Raw genomic sequence first — 14,295 nt, 5'->3', positions numbered from 1 at the left:
ACACCTGTTGTCTATACTACAAACTAACTACCTATAAACATGTATTACTCAAAATTCTACTTCAATCCACTACTAGTTAATCCAACAAGCTACTTCAATGCTACTTCAACACAGTGTTTACACCACTACAACATTGTTCTAATTCGTCCTCTTCCTGACGCTCGCCGCATATGTCTTGTCACATGATAAATATGGAGAAACTTTCCCTAAACATACACAGTAAAAAGAACAATGGTTATTTACACGCCAAAACATTTATACCAGTTGACACACCTGGTAAGAGACTCGCAATTATACATTTATCATACTCATATATTCACACATAAAACAGTAAGACAATTTCATCTAAAATTACATTATCACAAGAATTAATCACACAGATGACTCTGAGAAGGGTAAAAATATTTTCATTATACAGGTTATACTACATTTTCTTACCCATTTCGTTCCTTCTTTAAGTTACCTTTCGCTTCCAAATTAGTTATTTCGCCTGTGGTGGTTATTCTGGATTAATTTCTCATGAATGGCAAAATAGTGGTCTCCTCTTTTCTGTAAAACAGTTTCATCTTGACATATTGAACTTACAACAGACACTGAAGATCCGAATCCTCCTGTAGTTTAAATGACAAATGTTTTGCTTCATCCTTATTACCTTAAACCAAGCTTTCCTTCGGTCCCATAATCAAAATTATTTAATCTTCCTCTACCTTCAAGAGGGAAATTTCCTCAGTACAAATCATATAGGCTGCAGTGCATCTCGCACTAGCGAAAACAGTAAGCTGTAATGCTCACAGCATCAGCAAAACACATAAACGTCGCTTTTCTAGGACGAGTATTAACGCAGAATAATTTTTTAGGCTTTGGCTCAACATCAATCAAGACTACAAAAAGGATCCATATTTCCGTTCCATTCTCCATTTACTGGAAAACTGATCGTCATTTGACTGCCATAATGCTACTTCAGGCCACGTAAATTACACAAACCACAACTCTTCTTTCACCTTGAAGGGAATCAATCTACTTACGAAATCCACAGACAGCACTTTACGTACTCAGCTATAAAGAACGAAAAAGACATATATCATCAATATTAACATATTAGCGTATATTGGGAAGCCAATGGTTAAACAATCGTATTATCGCATCCTGTTTTCAGTATTCCAGACTTACTCATTCCTTTCTCAGAGTTCTCCTATCTTAAAATATTCATACAGCACGCATACTATAGTAAGAGATCCTCATTTATACTGACAGATATAGAATAGTAATAGATAGATAGTAGCACTGAAAGCAGAAAATCGGAAACAAGGCTACTAACAGCTCGGGACCTGGGTTTGCCAGACCCATAATAAGCACAGATAGGATATTCCCCTGAGTTTTGCATTAATTCAACACAGATCTTGCTTCTCTCAGGAGCGACTGTTTTCAATTTACACAAAAAAACCATAAGCAGCATTTCACTTGTTCACAAAGAAACCTTATCTTCACATTTGAACCAACCTAAATCCTAATTGCACAAGGGAAAAAAAACAACAAACATCACTTCATTCAATCACACAGAAACCTCTTTATCACTATTTTTTCAACATATTATTCAAAATGCATTTATCACAAATGTAAACTAATCAATTGTTTCTCTTCACCATCCTCTCTACTCCTCACTGTCCTTTCTACTCATTTGCCATGTCGCTCATTTGTTCTGATTGGGCGCCTTCTGCGCTGATCGTTTGTCATTGCCGGTTTTGTTCATTTCCATTTGCTGGATTATGTCTAGGGTTAGCCGGCCGAATTTCAACATCATGAGGTGCTCCGCCTGCAGTCCTATTCCCACCGTATTCATCGTAGTATCGATTCTGGTTGCCGTACCTGTAGCGTTCACGATCTTGTCCACGTCCTCGATCATTTCCGTTGTTCCACCTGTGTTCGCGACTGTTACCCCAGTTTCTATATGGCCGGTCCCAATTATTGTTCCGTTCGCGACGAGACGACCAGTCACGCCGTTGATTAGTACTACGGCTACGACTGCGATCGCACTGCTGTGCCCCGTAATAACTTTGTGCCTGATTACGCGGGCATTCTCCTGTATTGTATTCCAACTCTTGGAGAAGTGTCTTAAACGTTTCCACGTCCTCTTTGCATCGTCCCGCAAGAATGACGTGGCGCAAGTGCATCGGCAATTTGGTGATGCATATCCTAATTAGTTCCGCAGGCCCATATGGATCGTATAAAAATTGATTTGCCTGCAGCATGTGGTCGAATAGGCGTGCTGGGCTGCCGAAACCAGACTGGTTCAAATTTGGCAGCATAATTATGCCATGCTTGACCCTATCTTGTGCCACTTCCGACCAATAGGTGGACAGAAAGGCTTGTCGAAACACCCGAGTGGAGTTGCAGTGACGCGCTGCCGACCTCATGCGAATCGCCAGTTGACCTTCCAAATAGCCACACATATATTCTATCTTATGTGAACTTGCCCAGTCGGGGGGAAGACAAAACTGAAATTGCTCGAGCCATGCTCGTGGATGTATTCCTTTTTGCGAATTTCGAAATATCTCGAACTTTCTCACCGTAAGGAAATGTTTGAAATCAAATCCCCGCATTTCCTCCCGGCGAGGCCCTTGAATGTTTCTATTTTTCTCATGTCTACCCCTCAAAATACATTCTTCCCTGTCGTCAAAATCTCCCTCGTGGCCGGAGTCCCGCTCTGCACTGTTCGTATGGCTATTTTTAGTGCTATTGGCGAGTTGGCTTCAATTGTTCTACTTGCTATTCGAGTGTGTGAATCGCTTGACTGTTGTTTGCTACTGTGTTGCTAACAGACGTGGGACAATGCGTTTCCGCCTCCTGGACCCTCGAGAGTACCTGCTGGCGTTCCCTTTGGCATTCTTCTCTCAGCACTTGGAAATTCCTAAGTAGCTGTTCTTCGCTCTCTTTCGATTCCACATCGCGACTCCGCTTGCCCTGTTCTAAGGCTTGCAGACGATCATCGATTTGTTCAAATGCATGGCCTAATTCTTTCATAATATTACTTTTTATTTCACTTGCCAGATTGTTTATTCTTTGTGAGATATCATCGGACACTCTCTGCATCGACTTTATTTGTCTGCTGGATTAGTTTTTCGTCTATTTGTTCACCTAGCTCACGGATCGATTTTTCAGATTTCTGCGTCATTTGTTCACCTAGCTCGTGGATCGATTTTTCAGATTTCTGCGTCATTTGTTCGCCTAGTTCACGGATCGATTTTTCGGATGATTCTTTTTGTTCTCGGAACGATCTTTCCGATTTCTATGTGTTTTCATTTTGTTGTGATAAGGCTTTCATGAGTTCTGCCAAATCAATTTGGTTAGTTGGAGGCAAATTAATTTCTGGCTCTGATGTGAGCCCGTTCGTCCTGTTTTGCATTTCCTCTGAAGTATTCCCCAATGCATTTTCGGAACCGTCTGACGCGTTAATATTCGAAATCAAATTACCCCCTTGGTCCATGTTGCTTAAGTTGTTGGACCGCCTACTTTTAGCTTGGTTACGTGTCTGCATTAGTTCTATTTATACCCGGTACGCAACCCACTAATCAGAATAAACGCATTCCCAAAAAATTACAACAGTCACACGAAAGGCACCTAACCTAGTACGCACTTTTTCACACGCAAAACAAATTTATATCTTTCATCGAAGTCAGTGCACTTAACAAGCGAGAAAAAAAAACATACATATAAAACAAACAAATATAGAAAAAAAAACAAGACAAACAACACAACGCTGCTCAACATTGCCGTGAATCTTTTGAAAGTCTGCTCAGAAAAGACGCAGAAGTTGTTTGAGCGCTGTAGGGAAAAAAATTAAGATTATACAACGCTCGCAATCTAACGTTTCAGAGATTCCAGAATCTAGCGGAATCACAGAACAGGGTCGCCATGTGTAACGTTGTTGCTTTAATTTCTTCCGAAACGGTGCTGATAGACAATAAAAGCGGGTTAAAAGCTGTGAGCTGTCTGGGGAAGTTAACCTTGCATTACTGAGCAACTGTTTCACCAGGTATCCAGTCTAGCTTACCAAATTCCAAACCAGACTAACATTAATTATAATCTTTTAATAGTCATACGACCACCGGTGGTATATATAAAAGAGAATTTAAGTAAAAAGAAATAAATCAGTTTATATTTGGAAATTTATTTTAACATTGATCATTGAAATTTCAGCATATTTAACTTGAGTTATAACTAAGTTCGTGCCTTATTTAGGATTGTGGAAAATGTGAGTTTGTAATCTTACAGAACACATCAAATATGGAGCCAAGATTGGGAGACTGCATACAACACTGCATTCATAAAATAACACACGAATAACGTTGAAACATATGCAAGAGGAAATTAACCGCAACCAACCGATTCAATTTTCGCCCAAAGAAGTTACGTTCGTAGCACAATCCTGTCCGTCATGTAATTACCACATACTGGTATACTAATTTCATACTAACTCTCTGTGAAATCTTCCCAAAAAGAATAGCTGAGGGCTACTTTGATGATTACACCACATGCTTCACGTGGTCAACTTGGTTTACACAAGGAGTGTAACTCCACAATAATTTTGATAATTAAAATAAATTAGATCGAAAAGCAATTTACAAAAGAAAAACCTCGAACTGGTTACTATCGTCTTACTATTAACCTGATGGGTCAAACAATTGCCCACGGCTCGTGGTCGTGCGGTAGCGTTCTCGCTTTCCGCGCCCGGGTTCCCGGGTTCGATTCCCGGCGGGGTCAGGGATTTTCTCTGCCTCGTGATGGCTGGGTGTTGTGTGATGTCCTTAGGTTAGTTAGGTTTAAGTAGTTCTAAGTTCTAGGGGACTGATGACCACAGATGTTAAGTCCCAGAGTGCTCACAGCCAACCAAACAATTGTATAACCACGTGGTACTGGTCTCACAAAGTACACCCCATGTGGGTTGAACATAAATAAAAGTTGCTATATTGAAAAATATTGTCAAGACGAGACATTATAATCTCACGCACATTCGCATTTAAGACTGATGAACTTAGTTAGAGTTACTGATCAACACGTGGTTCCACTTTACTCACAAAGTAGTGACTAAGCAACTACCAGAATATATTCCGAACTTCACACTCGAATTACACTGCGCTGCAATTTAATATAACATTAGATATTTTAGAGCTAAACTTGAAATAAAGGTGATTAAATTTTCAATTAGGCTGAACTTAAGAAATCCATTGTCCTACGGGCTTGCAGACACGCGCTTAGCCGGAGATCTTACCACTTCAGACGCTCGCCGCGGACAGACTGACTTGGTCCCTTCCTGAGGGTGGCTCACAAATACAAACGGAAGTGGCCAGAGGGGCAGCTTCCTATACCAACATGACAAGAGACGGACAGGACCATACTAAGGATAGAAACCTCTTTGCTTTTAGAAACCGTAGCTACCTGTTCCGACGTTGGTCCTACTGTTCTCTAGCAGACAGGCTTGTCTGCTACCCTCAAGCATGCAACTAGAAATATATTTGCTCATTCATCCTCTCACACAGAAGGGAAGGGGGATGACAGTATCTTATCATATACAGTATATAAAAGAAAGCGGATGTAGGTTCCATATGAGACTGTGTGACATGAATTACATATAAACTGTGTTTTAAAGTGTAGTAGTGTGACAGATCGTTCTTGTTAATGTGTAAAAGTAACACGTTCTACTACTCAGTCTCCTCCCAGATAGTCAGAAACGTCACAGTAAATTTGGACGAGGAATTTATGCCGTAAATGACAACAGATTTAAGAAATTAACATGAAAGGAATCCAACAGAGACCTTTCACCACGCTACGTACTGAGCAAGCGAGGCAAAGTCATGCAGCCGATGCCAAACCGCCCCAGCCCGCCTCGCTTGCGCGTCGCTCCTATCTTTGCAATGAGACACGCATTGAAGTAATTTCTGACCGAAGTTCACAATTTGTGGATAACTAACATACCGGATCAAAACTTTTGTCCAGTCGAAATTCTCGGAATTTTGAGACTATTATTAGAGACATATTAAAATGAGCTGGAAGAGTTTAGAGCAAACACGAATAATATTTATATAGGCTTAATAGCCAGAGACTATTTAAAATCCTGGACGTGTAGGGAACCTGCAGCAGAAAAATGGTTCAAATGGCTCTGAGCACTATGGGACTTAACTTCTGAGGTCATCAGTCCACTAGAACTTAGAGCTACTTAAACCTAACTAACCTAAGGTCACCACACACAATCATGCCCAAGGCAGGATTCAAACCTGCGACCGTAGCGGTCGCGCGGTTCCAGACTGTAGCGCCTAGAACCGCTCGGCCACGCCGGCCGGTGTGCAGCAGAAACTACATATTTCTTGTCTAGAAAAAAATGTATAGTTCAAAGACAGTACATTCTTTGACCAGTGATAAGTTTTCATACGTTAAAGGAAGAACGGCTCTGCCGTTAAATAATTTTTTTAGGACATGAAAAATGTACAGCTTCTTTCAAATCAAAGCGTAGAGAAGAACTTTATTCGGAATTATTCAAACTGGCAGAATATTACCTTACAATTCCCGGTCGTAATGCCAACGTCGATGGGATGTTCTGTTTGATAAAATAGGCTGTTCGGCTAAATGCAACTCCGATCCCGGATTTTGTGTTTGTGGACCTGGTAACGCTAGCTGTGGCGGGCTGCACCAGACCAGTCAATATTCACATCCCCTGCTCCCCCGGCCGATAAAATGGATCGACCGATAAGATGGTAGGGCGAGAGTCGACGTTCGAACCTCGTTGCCGAATAGCTGTTGACTTAACCGAAGTGAACGAAATCATTGTGCACTCTACTGTAAGCAGAAACAGTGTCGCGCTGTTCTGTGACCACGCCCTAGGCTGCTACCGCCACACTATTCTAGGTGAAGGCCTACAACTAGAACAGACATAAGACAGTTATTGTTCGCGCGCGGGACGCGGGTGACACAGCCGTTGCTGCTGCAGACAAAGGCTGAGGGAGGGGTGAAGATAGCCAAGGCAGCACCTGCCTCACGCACACCTGCCGTCCTCTGGAAGCTTACGGGGCTTCCCTGCCGAGGCACATCTAAAGCCGTCGGCACACGGACCGTGCTGTCGAACGTTAACGTTGAGCGTGCCAAGTTCAACGTGCTGCTGAACGCTCAGGAACGATGCGACTTGTGCATACGGTACGTGGGCCCCAACGTGGTATACGCGACCGCAACGCACTCCAGCGGCAGTTGAGGGATGTTTCTAGTTCGTAAATTACACTGTTTACTCAACGGACGAGCGAAAAATTCCCACGTTAGCTCTGTTAAAACGCACATTTCTTCCATCGTCCACGAAAAGGAAAGTACCATGTCCAAACAATAAGGACACAGGCTTATAAAAGTTCCATTACAAACAGTGCGTTACAAATATGGAATACTTCTCCGCATAAGATAAACATTATTTCATCATTACCACATTTTAGTAAAACCCCAAGGTCAGTCTTACTTGATCACTGTTCCTACCCAGTAGCAGAATCTTTGCAACATGTGAATTACGAGGCGTAAAAGAAGAAGGAGCAAAATATCTTCATACAAGTAGCGCAAGCTGTCCTTTAGATTAAGCCAACAGAACAAAGTCACCCCTCAAAAAAAGGTGAAACTGTATTTACATAACATCAAATATTATAGTCTATACTTATATTAAACTAATAATAAAGTATCAGAACCTAATAAAAACGTGAATGTTAGGAAAAAAAATTGGTTGTGTCAGGAAGCGAACCACCGCCCCAACAATAGAACTCACAATGGGACAGGGGCTCTATTCATTACGCTAAACCAACACGACACCTTTCGTATCTAATCATAGTATCTTACCGTTTTCTAAAAACCTTAATCGTTGATATGTTGCTAACTGAAATTTAACTATAAGAAACTGTACCGAGAACAGTGCGTTTTGGGTGGGTCTTGAGTATGTAGCTCCCTTCAAATAGCCTACTCTCATTATACGCAAGTTACAATAATTCTTTTGCCACGAATATGATGTTCTTCATTATTTTATTGGAACGAATCACACAGTTAACAACGGGTTTTCTAGTGATTCTCAATTTTCTGGTGCTCGGAACGGCATATATAAATATAGGCTTGAAATGAATGCCAATATGGCGCCTCACAACTCTGTACTGAAGGGAGACAGCGTGCTTGTGACGTAGGCGGCGTTGTGCCATCTCATTGGTCAACGCTGAGACGCACGCTCAGAATATCTGGCTTCCCAGATATTGCTCTGCACGTTCGGAAAGACTCCCGAGCGTGCTATTCCACGCTGTGACGTCAGAAACTCGGCACGCTCAACGCTCAACGTTCGGATGCACGGTCCGTGTGCCGACGGCTTAACAGCGAGGGAATGCTGTTAGTCTAGCCTGCACACCTGGTAATTTTTAAAATCCAGTGACTAAGCTGGACAAGAAGGCCGAATAGTAAATTACGGAAAAGTCTTAAAAATAGCATTAAGTTGTACTGATGTAATGATATAGACACTAAACTCGTTTCCATGTCTGTAAGTAGGCTGTTTAGGTTTTTATGTTGATAACGCCACGTAGCGCTCTATATGAAAATCACTGGTTGTGCTGTGTGCAGTCTGTGGCTGGTGTTGTTCCATTGTGTCTAACTTTTGAAGATTTTGTTCCATTGTGTCTAACGTTTGAAGCTTTTGTCCCATTTGTCGCATTAATTGTAATAACAATGCACTGGTGTCTGAAACATGTTACTCAGTGCCATTCGGCAGTGCGTTTGAACCGGCAATATTCGCATTTTGAAAAGCAGAAAATGTGTCTTGACTTATTTGAGAAAACGGTGAGGACGCAAAATATGAATCTACAGTATTTGCAAGATTGTGTCCTGTCATTTCGGATCCCTGTGGCGAGCTGTTACCGACCGATCGATCGATAATACTTCCCTGTTTACTAATTGTTTCACTGTCTACACTATTATTTGCCACCCGCTCCATTTCCCTATGCACAATTACCAAATTAGAATGTTGAACATTAGTTAATTCATTACACGGTGGCGCAAACACACTACTCTCGTCTTCACTGTCATTTCTCAGTTTACTTTGGAGCCTAGTATTACGTTTTTCACACGCCATAATTGTCACAATATTTCACACGTGTGTTAATAACTCAGCAAGGGACTGGTTAACAGCATTGCTGGTTATAAGGACATTTCAAAAAAAATTTTTGTGAATGCGCAAGTGGTGGTTCATGGACTTCATATATTGTCCGCAAGACTCTTCGATGGTGACTGTGCACCGGCGCAGTCGCAACGGATGGTTGCTAGCAAACTCTACAAGCACTAAAGTGGGTATGCTCCTTTGATGGCCCACCAACATCATTATCTCTACAAGGACTACAGTCGGTCTGGACCTTTGATGGCCCACCAGTACCATACTCTCTACCAGGACTACAGTGGATCTGCTCTGTGATGACCTACCTACCAATATTCTTCAAAACTTCGACTGACTCTGTTGGGGGTTTGTTCTGTTGTGGCCCATTACCTGACTGCATGTGAAGAGACAGCACTGTCTTTCCGTTGGAAGGACAACACTACTTCTTCAAGACTGCATCGAAATGCACTACTTCCGTGTGCATGTCCTTGTGATGAATGATCAGGACTGTCTTTATGAGAACAATTTTTGCTTTTGACCAACATTGCATCAATAAGTGTGTGCATTTGATATCTTTGTTATTGTAATTATGAAAAATTTTATCAAATCATTATTGGCCACTGCCCAAAACAATTTGTAAAATTTTTGTGGGCAGTATGGGGGCTATGTAAGTAGGCTGTTTAGGTTTTTATGTTGGTAACGCCACGTAGCGCGCTATATGAAAACCACTGGCTGTACTGTGTGCAGTCTGTGGCTGGTTTGCACTGTTGGAATATTTGCTATTGTAGTGTTGGGTAGCTGGATGTGAACAGCACGTAGCGTTGGGCAGTTGGAGGTGAGCCGCCAGCAGTGGTGGATTTAGGGAGAGAGATGGCAGAATTTTGAGAGCGGACGTCCTGGACGTGTGTCCGCCAGAAAAAGGAAATTTGTAAGGCTGGATGTCATGAACTGATATATATATTACGACTTTTGAACATTATTAAGGTAAATACATTGTTTGTTCTCTATCAAAATCTTTCATTTGCTGACTATGCCTATCAGTAGTTAGTGCCTTCCGTAGTTAGAATCTTTTATTTAGCTGGCAGAATATGGCGCTCGCTGTATTTCAGTAGTTCGAGTAACGAAGATTTTTGTGAGGTAAGTGATTCATGAAAGGTATAGGTTATTGTTAGTCAGGGCCATTCTTTTGCAGGGATTATTGTAAGTCAGATTGCGTTGCGCTAAAAATATTGTGTGTCAGTTATGGATGATCAGAATAAATAAAGAGAGAAATGTCTGAGTACGTTCAGTTTTGCTCAGCTGTTTGAAAATAAAATAACGTAAGGGGTTTACCAGCACAGTAATTCATAAATTTTTCTAAGGGGAGGTTTCATGTCTACATTCATACTCCGCGAACAACCGTGTTTGTGAAGGATACCTTGTAGCCACTGCTCATTTCCTTTCCTGTTGTAGTAGCAAATAGAGGGGCGGGTAAAACGACTGTCTATATGTCTGTACGATCCGTGCTGGGCTGGGCTGTTTGGGTGAAGAGACCAAACTGTGAGGTCATCGGTCTCATGAGACTAGGGAAGGACGGGGAATGAAGTCGGCCGTGCCCTTTCAAAGGAACCATTCCGGCATTTGTCTGGAGCGATTTAGGGAAATCACGGGAAACCTAAATCAGGATGGCCGGACGCGGGATTGAACCGTCGTCCTCCCGAATGCGAGTCCAGTGTGCTAACCACTGCGCCATCTCGCTCGGTTCTGTACGAGCCCTAATTTCTACTACCTGCGTGTAGACAACGCTGTTACAGGAAGCTAATGTCTCGTTTGGCACAGATAGAGAAAAGTTAGCGTTATTTAAAGCATTGGAAGGATTTATACAATTTTCTATATGTACATGGAAGCGTTACTTACTGCATATATGGCCTAATGCACAAGGTGGTTCAAAAATTGTGGCCCATATGTAAAAATCTGCTTTGATGATTCAGTAGTTAAGGCCGACAGGGCAAAGTCGTATTCGGTATATGACATAAACGGCCATTCGAAGCAAAAATGCATAGCGCACATTAAAATAAATAAATAAAGCGCTATGACCACTTATTCGTCTTTAATACTGTGAAACGAAGTCTTCCACTGCAAGTTCTTTGCTTTCCATTTTTTGGGAGGAGGTAGTATAGACGGAGACAAGGTATACTGTCTAGTAAACATCGGCTCTCAAACACATAACTTAAGAGCTACGAGGACTTGTTCAGAACAAGAGATGTGCTGTGTAGCAGAGAAGATGAACCAGTGCTCATCGCTCTTAAGGTATGCACGTTGGAGTCCATGTTCACTGGACTTTTTTTCTCGTTTTGGTCCACACTACAACTTTCAGAATTTGGGAAGCAAAGAGAGCGCAGTAGAAGAGATTTGTTTCACAATATCGAAGGTGAAGTAGTGCTCACAGATCTAAAGTTGTTTTAAAACCCATTTTAGTAGACTTTTTGTTCGCTTAGTCACTCCTTGCATAACCCGAATCATCAGTGGGACATGACTTTTGAATCACACTGTATTTTCTGTATGTTGCAATTGCGAACTCCATATGCTTGTCGTTACACACTTTTTAATGTTACAGCATTTTGAGACTCTTGCAATTCAAAACAAAGATATTAGTTGTGAGAGATATTCTTGACATACTTCAAACACATGGAGATATGTTAATGTTATGGATTCTTACTTCTATATAGTAGTATATCAATGTGAAATAATTTATTTTAGTTTATACAATGTAAGTGTAATCGTAATCAGTAATTTGTATTTGCTGACTTTGGCAAATTTGTGTTATTATGGTATGTGTATTATTTATTTACTAACATTATTTTGTTAAAATTATAATGGAATTAGGTCATATAACTATTGATTACTTTTTACTGGGTGAAATGGATTCCGATGCCGTTCAGTTTGCTTGTTATCTATAAAAATCTCAAGTCATCATGCACGAATTTCTGTTGACAAGTGTCTACAATCAGTAACAGATGGCGATCACGAAGCACCCTGTTCACTGTCAAAAAAGGAAAAGAAACATAGCAGAGGAATGATGCTAGCAGCCAAAAGATATATTTTGAGTCCAACGAATCACACTTTAGCATACGGGCTTTCTTTGTGACAAATGAACTAGGAGCATAGAGGAAAGCGACGCAGTTGAAGAAATAGAGAGGCAGGGAACATATCATTTAATGTAGAACAGACCTAAAGACGACAACATGGGACCCAAACAGACCAGGAAGTGCTACCATGGATATTCTCATCAAAGACGAAAATTTAGTGAACAAAGATCGCGAGGACGTCCACCAGTAATGGGAGAACTATTATAGTAGTTTTGCGACACAGATTACAAATCAGTAACTCTGAAACTTCAATGGATCAATGCAAATGATAATGGAAAAGGACGAACAATCACAGTGGAAGAAGTGAAGAGTGCAACTGCTGCATTGAACAATGAGAAAGTAGTAGGTAGAGATCCAATTCCAGAAGAAATTGATGACAGTGGTTAATGGCCAGAGGACTTTCTGACAGCAGTAACAGTTCCAATAGCAAAGAAACAAGGAACCAAGAAATGCAGTGAGCTGAGGAAAATTAGTTTCATTTCATATGCAGTCAAAGTTGTGTTACGAAGCGTTAACAATAGACTGGAAAAGGTGATGGAGGAGAATCTGGCTGAAGAGTAATTTGGTTTCAGACGGAATAAATGCACAAGATATAAAATAGGATTACAGCGAATTTCAGAGAGAGTTTTGTTGGAAAGGGAAGAGACCTAGATATGTTCTTTGTAGACCTGGAAAAGGCATTTCATAATGTGACTTTGAATAAGCTTCCAACTACAGTGAAGGGAAAGAAAATGAACTGCAAAATCAAAAGACTTATCAACTCATTATATTTAAATCAAAAAATATCAGTTAAAGTGAGACAGAAAGTACCAACTAGATAGAAGTCGGAAAATGGGTAAGACAAGGTTGCTGTCTGTTTCCTGCCCTTTTCAATCCATACTTCCAAAATATGACTGACCGCTGTTCATTACATGGCGAGGGTGTTAAAATTGGAGGAAGAAGAATATAGTGTATGATGTCTGCAGAAGACGTTGTCCTACTAGCAACAGATGAGAAAGAGTTACAGGATGTATTGGATACCACTGAAGCTAAAGTATTTGTGGAATGGCAAATCAGCACAAATAAAACAAAATTAATGGCACTAGAAGGAACTAAAAGGGTAAGGATAACACGGAATGGAGAAGTATTTGAACGCGTGGGAAGTTTTAAATACTTTGGAAGCAAGTTAGAAGCGAAAAGCAGCACAGAAATTAAAACCAGAATGGAAGTGGGGAAGAGGCATTTTATAAGAAACTGCAGCAGTATGGACAAATATTTTAGGAAAAGGCTAATATTTTTTTTTGTATGAAGTGTCCTCCTGTGTGGAAGTAAAACGCGCACACTGAGGAAGAAAGAGAGAGGAAGGCTGGATGCTTTTGAGATGTGGAGATGACGGTGGAAGGAAAGAATGACGTGGATGGACAGAGTGAAAAAGAGTTAGAGAACAAAGACAACTGCTGGATATAAATAAAAAGAAAGAAACGAAAATGGATTGGACAAACGTTAAGAAAGAATGAGGGTCTTCTGAAAACAGTTTTAGTGGGCAACATGGAAAGGAAGAGTAACCAAGTGAGGAAGAGATTTCAAAAACCTGGATGATGTGATGGACGGTAGCACGTACAGCAACATTAATTCTCGCAGTACCAAATGGGTGGGGAGGGGGGGGGGGCGGGGAATTCCTTATGCCCACCTTTTCAAAATATGGTAATCTAGTCGGGTACTTCATAGTTTAAAATTTTGAAAAAAAATATCTTCACAATGAATGTCATATTCTATATATTCGAACGCAGGGCCATATTTACACTTTAATATGTCTTCAAAATGTATTTTGCGAGTAAACGTCAACAATAATGGCCGAAATTTGTATTATTAAAATTTTTTGTGGACGTCATAAAGTGCCTTTCTGCCCCCTTGGTCGGACATATTATTGAAAGTACTTTGGTTTTGCTAAGGCTGTGCTAAATGATATTTTCATGTTTGAGCTCTCTTACACATCAGTACCTCTTTAAGAAGTACGTTGTTAGAATAAGTTAACAGCAATTA

This window comes from Schistocerca cancellata, chromosome 1, assembly GCF_023864275.1.
Source record: "Schistocerca cancellata isolate TAMUIC-IGC-003103 chromosome 1, iqSchCanc2.1, whole genome shotgun sequence".
NCBI lineage: Eukaryota > Metazoa > Arthropoda > Insecta > Orthoptera > Acrididae > Schistocerca > Schistocerca cancellata.
This window is presented reverse-complemented; position numbering follows the sequence as displayed.